The sequence below is a fragment of the Heterodontus francisci genome, chromosome 35, assembly GCF_036365525.1.
Source record: "Heterodontus francisci isolate sHetFra1 chromosome 35, sHetFra1.hap1, whole genome shotgun sequence".
NCBI classification, from domain to species: Eukaryota; Metazoa; Chordata; class Chondrichthyes; order Heterodontiformes; family Heterodontidae; genus Heterodontus; species Heterodontus francisci.
In genome coordinates, this window is record NC_090405.1 from 23,354,682 (window position 1) to 23,365,223 (window position 10,542).

Here is a 10,542-nt window from a genome sequence, read left to right on the forward strand (position 1 = left end):
TATAACCCTTCCCACCATCCCCTACACCCATGACATTAATTTGACTCCGTCCCCCCACCCCCACACTGAGAAACTTACCTTCTCCCCCCTCCTCACCAGTGTTGCACCTCATTTGCCCGGATGGGGCTCCGAAGGCACGGCAGTGCCAGCCACTGGGCTGAAGATCGCAGCGGGATATCAGGAAGTGATGGGATAATAATTAATGCAGGTTTGTGGTCCCGTTGCCGAGCGGTGGGTGTCCCCCACAAGGCCTCGCCGTCGCCGGCAATATCGAGCCAGGCCCTGCCAGCGTTGAGGTCCGTGGCGGGCCTCATCCGGGGCCATCTTCAGGCGGCCCCCACCCCACCCCCACCACAGATCTCGACGTCGAGGGATCTAGAGAATCCAGCCCATTGTTTCTGTCAATCTCAACTCCACAAGGATTTGTCTGTTAATTGTAGAAAAATTAAAGCTCAATAACCTTTTGATAAAAGGGGGTTCAAATCCATTTCCAAACAAATGATAGTTCTCATTGTATCTAGAACATGTTTTCTGACATACAAACATACCAATTAGGAGCAGGAGTAGACCACTCGGCCCCTCGAGCCTGCTCCACCATTCAATAAGATCATGGCTGATCTGATTGTAACCTCAACTCCACATTCCCACCTGCACCCGATAACCTTTCACCCCCTTGTTTATCAAGAATCTATCTACCTCTATCTTAAAATATTTCAGAATTTCTGTCGTCCAGCAACTCTCACTTTATTTCCTGGATTTCACCTAAAAAATGTATTTCCACACTTTGGATATCCTGTACTTCATTAATGTTTTTGCTCTCTGGGGATTTCCCTTTAATTATATTCAGTGCTGGTATTTTACTGAGACACACTGACTGAAAGTGTCCCATCTTTCTGCAGGAAAAACACTCAGCTTCTTTGGCGAGGCAGTTTTCCCACTTGTGTCTCTCTCGGCCACACCTACTGCAATTGGTTGCAGCTACCACTAGTTGTTCTTCCCGTCTTTCTTGTCTTTTACCACTAATTTTTCCTTTTGTTTTCTTAACAAATTCAATTGAGTCTGCAACTCTGGAGATCAGACTCTCCCTGTCCCCTTGGACAACGGATTGGTTAAACTTTCTAACCTCTGTTTGTCTGCTCAATTGAAACTCTTTCGTTAATGTGAGATCAGCCCTGGACTGTAGATGATCTGAAATGGTGTTGTCTAATACCCCGAACACAATCCTGTCTCCATTCAGCTCTTCTCTTAAGTTGCGGTATTCACAATCCTCCGTGAGATTGTACAAGTCATTGATAAATGAATGAATACTCTCCTCTTTCTGTTTTGTACGCTTATTAAATTCAAAGTGATTCCTGACAATGCAGCTGCCAGCCGACGTCATCAGAGCGCTCCAAGCTCGCACATGCACAAACAGTCTCCTGCGCTCTGAGATGCTGCGCATGCTCAGCCTACGTCTTCCAGGACGAAGTGGCGCATGCGCGGGAAAACTCTCTACCTCCTCTCAGCCACTCACTCCAGGCCGCTCACTGCCCGCTCCTCACTACCCCGCTCCCCCGCCCTCCGGCCGCTTGCTACCCCCCCACCCCCGCACTGCCCTCTCTCCGTCCACTCACGCCCCGCTTCCCCCCCACGTCCCTCCAGACACTAGCTCTAAGCCATGCTGCTTCCCTCCTCTCGGCCTCTCGCTCCAACATTCGATCATTCTTCACCGCACCACCCGATAAAGCAAGGCGAGCCTCGAGGGGTGTTGGGGCAATGTTGGAGCGAGTGGCCGAGAGGAGGGAAGCGGCAGAGCCCATGGCCTGGAGTGTGAGCGGCCAGAGAGCAGGATGGGGCTGGTGGTGGGGGAAGCGGGGAGTGAGCAGTCAGAGAGTGGGATGGGGGGAAGCGGGGAATGATCGTCCGGAGAATGGGATGGCACTGTTTAGAGGGGATTTGAGGAAAAAATGTTTCACCTCGAGGGTGGTTGGAATCTGGAACACACTGCCTGAAGGGGTGGTAGAGGCAGGAACCCTCACAACATTTAAGAAGTATCTAGATGAGCGCTCAAAACGCCACAGAATACAAGGCTGCGGGCCACGTGCTGGAAAATGGAATTAGAATAGATAGGTACTTGATGGCCGGCACGGACATGATGGCCGAAGGGCCTGTTTCTGTGCTGTATAACTCTCTGCTCTATGAAACCTCACTGAATTACAGAGGGTGTGCAGCACTGTCAGAGGTGCTGTCCTTCTGATGAGACTTCAAACAGCGCAACGTTCTCCGAGTATCAACCAAAACATGTCCATTGTGTAGATATGTGCCATATTTGCTTATGAAATGACAGTCACTGCTCCGAAAGTAATTCACTTTAGGTGAATTAAGATGACTTGGTACTATATAACTGGCGAATGCACAAGAAGGAGCGGGGGACTGTTGGGGGTGGGACGGAGGCGGCGATCGCAACCTTTGAGGGGATTTTTGGGTCGAAGTTGTTTTCTGTGATAAATTGAGTAGCTCCATCTTTAATCCTGGCAGCTGCCTGAATGTCACAGACAGTGACGTTTCAGTGGAAGAGGCTGCATTTGCGCATGTGCTAGTACAGCGTCACCTGGTGGTTGCGTTGTCAGCAAATGCAGCGTTTTAACTTTGGCTCCACGATGACATTTTTTTCCTCAATTAAAATAGGTCTTGAGTGCCTTAATAACTTCTTCACATGTAGCCTTCTGTTCTTCATGAGGATGTTGCCTGCACACTCCCTTCATTGCAGACAATAGCGTACTGACCTGTTCCATGTCTGGCTTCTGCACGAGACCCGATACCTTGCAAACCTCTGGAACCATCTCGGCCACTCCTCGGCTTGGTTCAGTCCAGTGACCTTTTCAAAGGTACAGGCAAAGATTTCTCCATCTTCGCTTTGGTTTACTGTGGCCCCCATATAATATTCTGATATCTGTCAAGGCTTAGTACAGAATTTATAAGAATCTGACGTTTAAAATAACCTGAGTTTACTCTACACATCTTGCATTGAAGGTTTCATCTACAACTCTCCATGAGGTGCCGTACAGATTATATTACATCACTTCCTGTGATGATGCACATAGTCTATTTATATAATCTGCCCAGTAACAACCCAATGTCCACTCTTATATTATTGTACAGATGTGAGAAAAGCTGAGGATGGGAATGGAACGTCTGAATGAAGATTTCATGATGCTGATGATGGAAATGAGGCTGATCTGTTCCCCATTCCACAATCCCTTTATTTCTGTGCATGTTTCTCGATGCTGTTTCAACCAAATTGAAAAAGAATCACAAATCCTCCTCTGGAGCCTCAGGTACCCATTAAGAAAAGGCATGGTGGCCAAGTGGTAAGGCGTCAGTCTCGTAAACTGAAGATTACAGGTTCAATCCCTGTCCGTGCCTTGTGATTAGTTTTTCACTTTAAATGTGATGTTTCCACAAAAGATGTCTGTTGCATTTGTTTCGGCCATCTGGAAATCAGTGTCATGTTATACTTTATCCTGGATGCGGGGAAGAACATGAGGAGTAGCCACATGGTCCCGTGAGCCTTCTCTGCCATTGATAGAGTGAAAATAACTGAGGTCCAAGCACTGAACCTTATTACTGTGCATTTGCTTGATATTTAACAGAGCTATTCTATTAATCCCACATCCCGCACTCCTGTCCTTTCCCCCATTGCCCTGTTAGATTTTCCATGTCAGGTATATATCCAATTCCATTCAGAGTTTACATTGAATCTGCTTCCACTGACCTTTCAGGATTGCATTCCAGACCAGAACAACACACTGCTGAAAAAACAATCTCCTCATCACAACTCGAATTCTTCTGTCAATTACTTTAAATGTGTTTCCTCTGGTTACTGATGCTTCTGTCACTGGCAACACTTTCTCCTTCTTCACTCTATCAAAACTCTTCAGGATTTGCATTTCCTGCTGCCTTTGCTGATATAACAAGGCTGAGCACACATCACCAAAAGGAATATGATTGGCTCTGAATCACATTTATCCTTCCTGTCAATCTGATGTGGATCTTGTATTTTCCCGGAACCAAACAACCTGAGCAACAAGTGTGGGTTCCAGTGATTCCCACCGCTCTGAGAGAGAGAGGATGTGATAATGAGCCAGATAGAAGAAAGGAGTGAGATAGAGAGTAAAATAGCCCTGGTCTGTTTCTACTAACCCCCGGCCCCCTACTTAAAATGGCATCATTTTCTCCTGCCTCTCCACATTCTAATCCATTGATTAATGCAATCCTTTCATCTGGAACATAGAACAGTACAGCACAGTACAGGCTCGTCGGCCCACGATGTTGTGCCGAACCTTTAACCTACTCTAAGATCAAACTACCTACATACCCTTCATTCTACTATCATCCATGTACCTATCCAAGAGTCGCTTAAATGTCCCTAATGTATCTGCTTCTACTACCACCGCTGGCAGTGCATTCCACGCACCCATCACTCTGTGTAAAGAACCTACCTCTGACATCTCCCCGAAACCTTCCTCCATCACCTTAAAATTATGCCCCCTGGTGATAGCCCTTTCTGCCCTGGGAAAAAGTCTCTGGCTATCCACTCTATCTATGCCTCTCATCATCTTGTACCCCTCTATCAAGTCACCTCTCATCCTTCTTCGTTCCAATGAGAAAAGCCCTAGCACCCTCAACCTTTCTTCGTAAAACATACCCTCCAGTCCAGGCAGCATCCTGGTAAATCTCCTCTGCACCCTCTCGAAAGCTTCCACATCCTTCCTATAATGAGGCGACCAGAACTGAACACAATATTCCAAGTGTGGTCTAACCAGGGCTTTATAGAGCTGCAGCATAACCTCGCGGCTCTTAAACTCAATCCCCCTGTTAATGAAAGCTAACACACCATATGCCTTCTTAACAACCCTATCAACTTGGGTGGCAACTTTGAGCAATCTATGGACATGGACCCCAAGATCCCTCTGTTCTTCCACACTACCAAGAATCCTGTTTTTTAGCCTGTATTCTGCATTCAAATTCGACCTTCCAAAATGAATCACTTCACACTTTTCCAGGTTGAACTCCATCTGTCCCTTTAATTCCTGTTTCCTAATCCATTGATGTTTCACAATGTACTGAACTGTCCCAATCCATTGATATAACTCAGTCTATAGAATTTCCCAATCCACTGATATTTTCCAGTCCATTGACTTTCCCAATCCATTAATGGTTCCTGACCATTAACATTCCCAATCCATTTATATTGCCTGTGATTTCAAAGCAACTGTGGAATACAAATAGTATCAGTATTATCAGATACATCGAGACGAGGTGCAACAGCCAAGTGGACAGATGTCAAGTTTATAAAGAAAAAAGCACTGGCTCGATATTTGTTCAGTCGATCACTGGATCTGAACTCTCAACCTACTGTATTTCTGTGGGTCTGCTGACTTGTATATGTGAAGAACCATTGGATGTTTCTCAATCCTCTGACTTTTCTCATTCTTGTGCCATATTTGTTCCTTTGGGTTCACCAGTGAAGAAAATTATTCCCTATTACATTTGGTGAAGACTTTAATAACCTCACATCCTTGTGTCTCACCATCTCAGGTCAAACTCCCTGCAGAAACTTTAAACATTTAACTATTCTGCTGGAAACATTTTCAAGAGCGCAGCCATTCCTTCATTACGCTTCCTTCTTTGACATGTGATTGACAAATATGTGTGTAATGGAGAGAGAGAGAGAGTGAAAAAAAAAAGAGAGAGAGAGTGCGATAGAAAGTTAGAGGACCAGCTAAAGACAGATAGAGAGAGAGAGGCAGAGAGAGGTAAAGCGATAGACAGAGAGAGAGAGAGAGAAGGAGAGAGAGTCATTGAGTCATGGAGTCACTACAGTACAGGAAGTCATTTTGCCCATCAAGCCCATGTAAATCAATCCATTCAGTCCCATTCCCCCGCTCTATCCCCATAGCCCTGTAAGTTATCTAAACCTGTCATATTTATTATAGTCTTGTACATGTCTATCAAATCTCCCCTCAATCTCCTTTGCTGCAGGGAGAACAACCCCAGCTTCTCCAACCTAACCTTACAGCTAAAATCCCTCATGTCTGGAACCATTCTGATAAATCTCCTCCACCCTCTCAAGGACACTCACATCCCTCCAAACGTGTGTTGACTAGAACTGGCTGCAATTCTCTGGTTGTGGCCCAACTAGAAATTTATACAGGTTCAGCATAACTTCCCTACTTTTGTCCTCAATACCTCTATTTATGAAGGCCAAGATCCGATATGCTTTGCTAACTACTTTCTCAATGTGTCCTGCCACCTTCAAAGAACTATGCATATGAATCGCCAGGTTTTTATTCCTAAAAATATGCTTTATTCATATAAATCTGTAAAAAATGCATTATACAACAGTTCAAAACAGCACCAAGTTGACATTCCAAAAAGTGCAAAGGAAATCAGTTTTCTTCAATACAGGAGTGAGTTGCCTCACAACCCTTCCACTCCGTTTTACCTGACATGGACATTTTACAGCAAACCCATATCTGGTGTATACAGCACGAGGGGTTTCCCATGGGTCCAGCTGCTCAGTTCACTATGGCGGGGGGACCTTACACAGTGGTCTTTCCCCATTGAGCCTTTGCAGTGGCTACCCCAAGCTTTAGTGTGTCCCTCAGCACGTTGTCCTGGATCTTGGAATGTGCCAGTCTGCAAAACTCGGTCGTGGACAACTCTTTGCGCTGCAAGACCAGCAGGTTTCGGGCAGACCAAAGAGTGTCTATCACCAAATTGATGGTCCTCCAGCAGCAGTTAATGTTTATCTCGGTGTGCATCCCTGGGAACAGCCCATAGAGCACAGACTCCTGTGTTACAGAGCTGCTTGGGATGAACCTCAACAAAAACCACTGCATCTCTTTCCACACCTACTTTGCAAAGACACATTCCAGAAGGAGGTGGGCAACTGTCTCTTCCCCACCACAGCCACCTCGAGGGCCGTGTGTGGAGGGGGCGAGACTTCGGGCATGCAGGAAGGATCTGACAGGAAGGGCTCTTCTCACCACCAGCCAAGCTACATCTTGGTGCTTGTTTGAAAGTTCTGGTGATGAGGCATTTTGCCAAATGACTTTGGCAGTCTGCTCGGGGAACCATCCGACCGGATCCGCCATCTCCTTTTCCCGTAGGGCCTTGAGGACATTCCGTGCAGACCAGTGCCTGATGGATTGGTGGTCAAAGCTGTTTTCCCGCAGAAACATTCCCACGAAGGATAGCAGGTACGGCACGGTCCAACTGGATGAAGCGATCCGCGGCAATGTGACCAGACCCATCCTTCGCAAGACCGGGGACAGATAAAACCTCAGCACATAGTGACACTTGGTGTTTGTGTACTGGGGCTCTACACACAGCTTGATGCAGCTGCACACGGAGGTGGTCATCAGGATGAGGGCGACATTGGGTACATTTTTCCTGCCCTTGTCCAGAGGTTTGAACATCGTGTCCCTCCCGCCCTGGTCCATTTTAGATCTCCAGATAAAGCGGAAAATGGCTCGGGTGACTGCCACAGTGCAGGAGTGGGGAACGGGCCAGACCTGCGCCACGTACAGCAACAACGAGAGTGCCTCGCACCTGATGACCATTTTCTTACCCACAATGGAGAGAAATCGCTGCTCGCACACACTCAGTTTATTGTGTACCCTGGCCACTCGCTCCTTCCAGGTTTTGGAGCAGGCCCCGGCCCTTCCGAACCGTATCCCCAGCACCTTCAGGTAGTCTGACCTGATGGTGAAGGGGACAAAGGATCGGTCGGCCCGGTTCCCAAAGAACATGGCCTCACTCTTGCCATAGTTGACTTTGGTTCGAGCTGGTCGCAGATGCTCATCTGTCTGCGAGGGGATGGTAGATCCGAGCAGAAGACAGCAACATTGTCCATGTACAGGGAGGCTTTTACCTGAGTGCGTCCACTGACTGGGATTGTCACCTCTCTTCTGCCTGCATCCTTCCTAATGGACTCAGCAAAAGGTTTGATACAGCAATCATACAAGACAGGGGAGAGAGGACAGCCCTGTCTGACTCCATATTGGATCAGGAAACTTTATGATTCCCACCTATTGATTGAGACTGCACTACTGATGTTTGTGTAAAGCAGTTTGAACCAATTGCAGATTCCCTCCCCAAACCCCATTTTGGAGAGCACGTCCATCATGAATGTGTGCAATATCCCGTCAAAAACCTTCTCCTGGTCCAAGCTGATGAGGCAGATGTCCATATCCCTGAGTAGTGTGAGACTATCAGAGATCTTCCTGCTGAGTACAGTACAGGTCTGATCAGGGTGAATCACCAACTGCAGACCAGACTTGACTCGACTGGCGATGACTTTGGACAGAATCTTGTAATCTACATTAAACAGTGAGATGGGCCGCCAATTTCTGATTTCCGCCCTGTTGGAGAAAATCCAGATTGTGCCCAATTGCTGAACAAATTCTCCAGACTCAGACGTTGAGAACAAACACTTTATTGCATGATATCATGGGGTAGCACACCTTACCTAAATGCGGTCCAGTGCTACTCCCCCAGAGCTACAGATCGCCGTGGATTTATGTCGTATAACAGAGGCAGAGCTAACAGTTTCACAATCAGATAAACACCCACAAGATGATCACAACACCGCCTACGTGACTGTGCACCATGCAGAGTTCGAGGTCAGTACAGCATCAGTTTCAACAATAACAAGCTAGTTCCTTAATTCAATGCCCATTCCAGATACTATATCTGGCCGTTACTTCTGGTTAGGTTGCACAAACATGATAAAAGCGGAAGAGTCAGTAACGAACAGTCTACGTCCACTTCCCCAAAATCCATCATGAGCTCTGTCCCTTCCTAAGCCAGATGATTGTGATCAGTTGCTCTGTCTACATTTCCTGACCATTGGTTAGGTTAGCTACAAGCTGTGTCCTGCTTTTCTGCTTCTACAAAGTTAAGTAATAATTAGCAAAGCTCAGAAAAATTTCTCCAACAATCCCTCCTTTTATCATACCATGATAACACAATATCATCGTATGTAGAGGGGAGAGGTATTTAAAGTAGTCATTTAAGCATAATATCTTTCCTGCCATCGCGCTGTAGCAGCCGCAAGGCCAAGCTAGCAATACATGATTGATTAATCTCAGCTTAAATGTCCCCATAAAATTCTGTTCTTAAAATTCTAAAATTCCGTTCTCACAGTCCCCTCTTGACTCTTCAACAACCCTTTTAAGAATCCTTCCCTTGATCCCACCTAGGTGCCTTTAATGGTCTCTATTTGTCTAGAAACAGTCTTCAACACCCGGAGGGGTCGCACTCAATACGTCGCCTGCTTATATCACAAGGGGGCAGCGGGAACTATGTAAAGGCATAAGTTTTGCAGGGGCTTCAAATACTTGCTTACAACATAAAAGGTGGTACACTTGTACAATTATAAATTCATTTAAACATCACTGTTACATTATCGATTGTACAAACATAATACAATTTCATATCGCACATTGATCATTCATTAGCTCACTTTAAGTATATATGAAAAGGTTATACAATTACCCTTTTTATGGCATAACTAATTGTCCCTCCTTTGACAGAGTAAGTTCGAACACTAATTGCTTTTCGGGTAGCTGTCCAACCTGTGTTCATACATCCTCTTGCATTGCCTAATTAATTTCTTAAATTGCCAAATTAAGTATGTCACATCTAACACCATGATACCCAAAACCACTATCAGGACATGGGAGATAATTCTAAACCAGGGGTGTATCTGCACGTCTGACCCCCAGTTCCATAAGTCCTCCTGCCAGGTAGAATAATTTATCTCGTCAATCTCATCTTGCAGCATCTTCGACTGTTGTTCCAAATTGTAGTACACTACAGCAATGACTTCTAGCTGCTGTCTCTCTTTACCCAAGCGTGTGGGCAATGGCTGAATAGTATATTCATAGTTCCGGAGGTAATTTGTCAAATCCTCCTTAATACTTTCTGTCACAGTTATCGTTTCTGTCTTTTTGTTCATGTATCTGTACCAACTCCATCTTCCCTACTCGGGTTGGTATTTGTGGGTTGAACCAAAATGTACTGTTGCTCACCGGACAAGTCCGTTTATGTCCATACTGGTACTCCTTCGCTGTGGTGGTTAAGCAATATCTCCCCTTTCCCATATAGGCTACATGGGTTAGTCCTGACAATGCTTTCCTAGCCTCCCTGGTGCAATTTACAGTGGCATTAAATCCACATTTTGATTCTGCCGTTTTATATTTAGGATGAGGACATATGATCACCTGGTTTTCCAGACTACACTCAGGCAATGGACAATGTTGTTCCAATTACCTCTTTTCTAATTTCCATAACATAGGGTAACACATCATTGTATTTTATGTAATCTTTTTATCATTTTCTCATTACCAAATTCCTGTCTCAACAATTGTTACAGTAATATCTTGTACAACTCTCGGGTCTTCTCAGGGCACCAGTCAGGTAGCTGGATATCTGAGAAAAGCAATATTACCGGTACCAACTCAAGCTTTACATTATCATATACAATTTTATTAG

At 45.6% G+C, this 10,542-nt stretch overlaps 1 non-coding gene across 1 annotated transcript; it reads left to right on the forward strand.

Moving 5' to 3' along the window:
* The first annotated feature begins 3,333 nt into the window (after positions 1-3,333).
* On the forward strand, positions 3,334-3,405 carry trnat-cgu (transfer RNA threonine (anticodon CGU)). The gene has a single exon. It is a non-coding gene; the product is annotated as a tRNA-Thr (tRNA).
* The last annotated feature ends 7,137 nt before the right edge of the window (positions 3,406-10,542 follow it).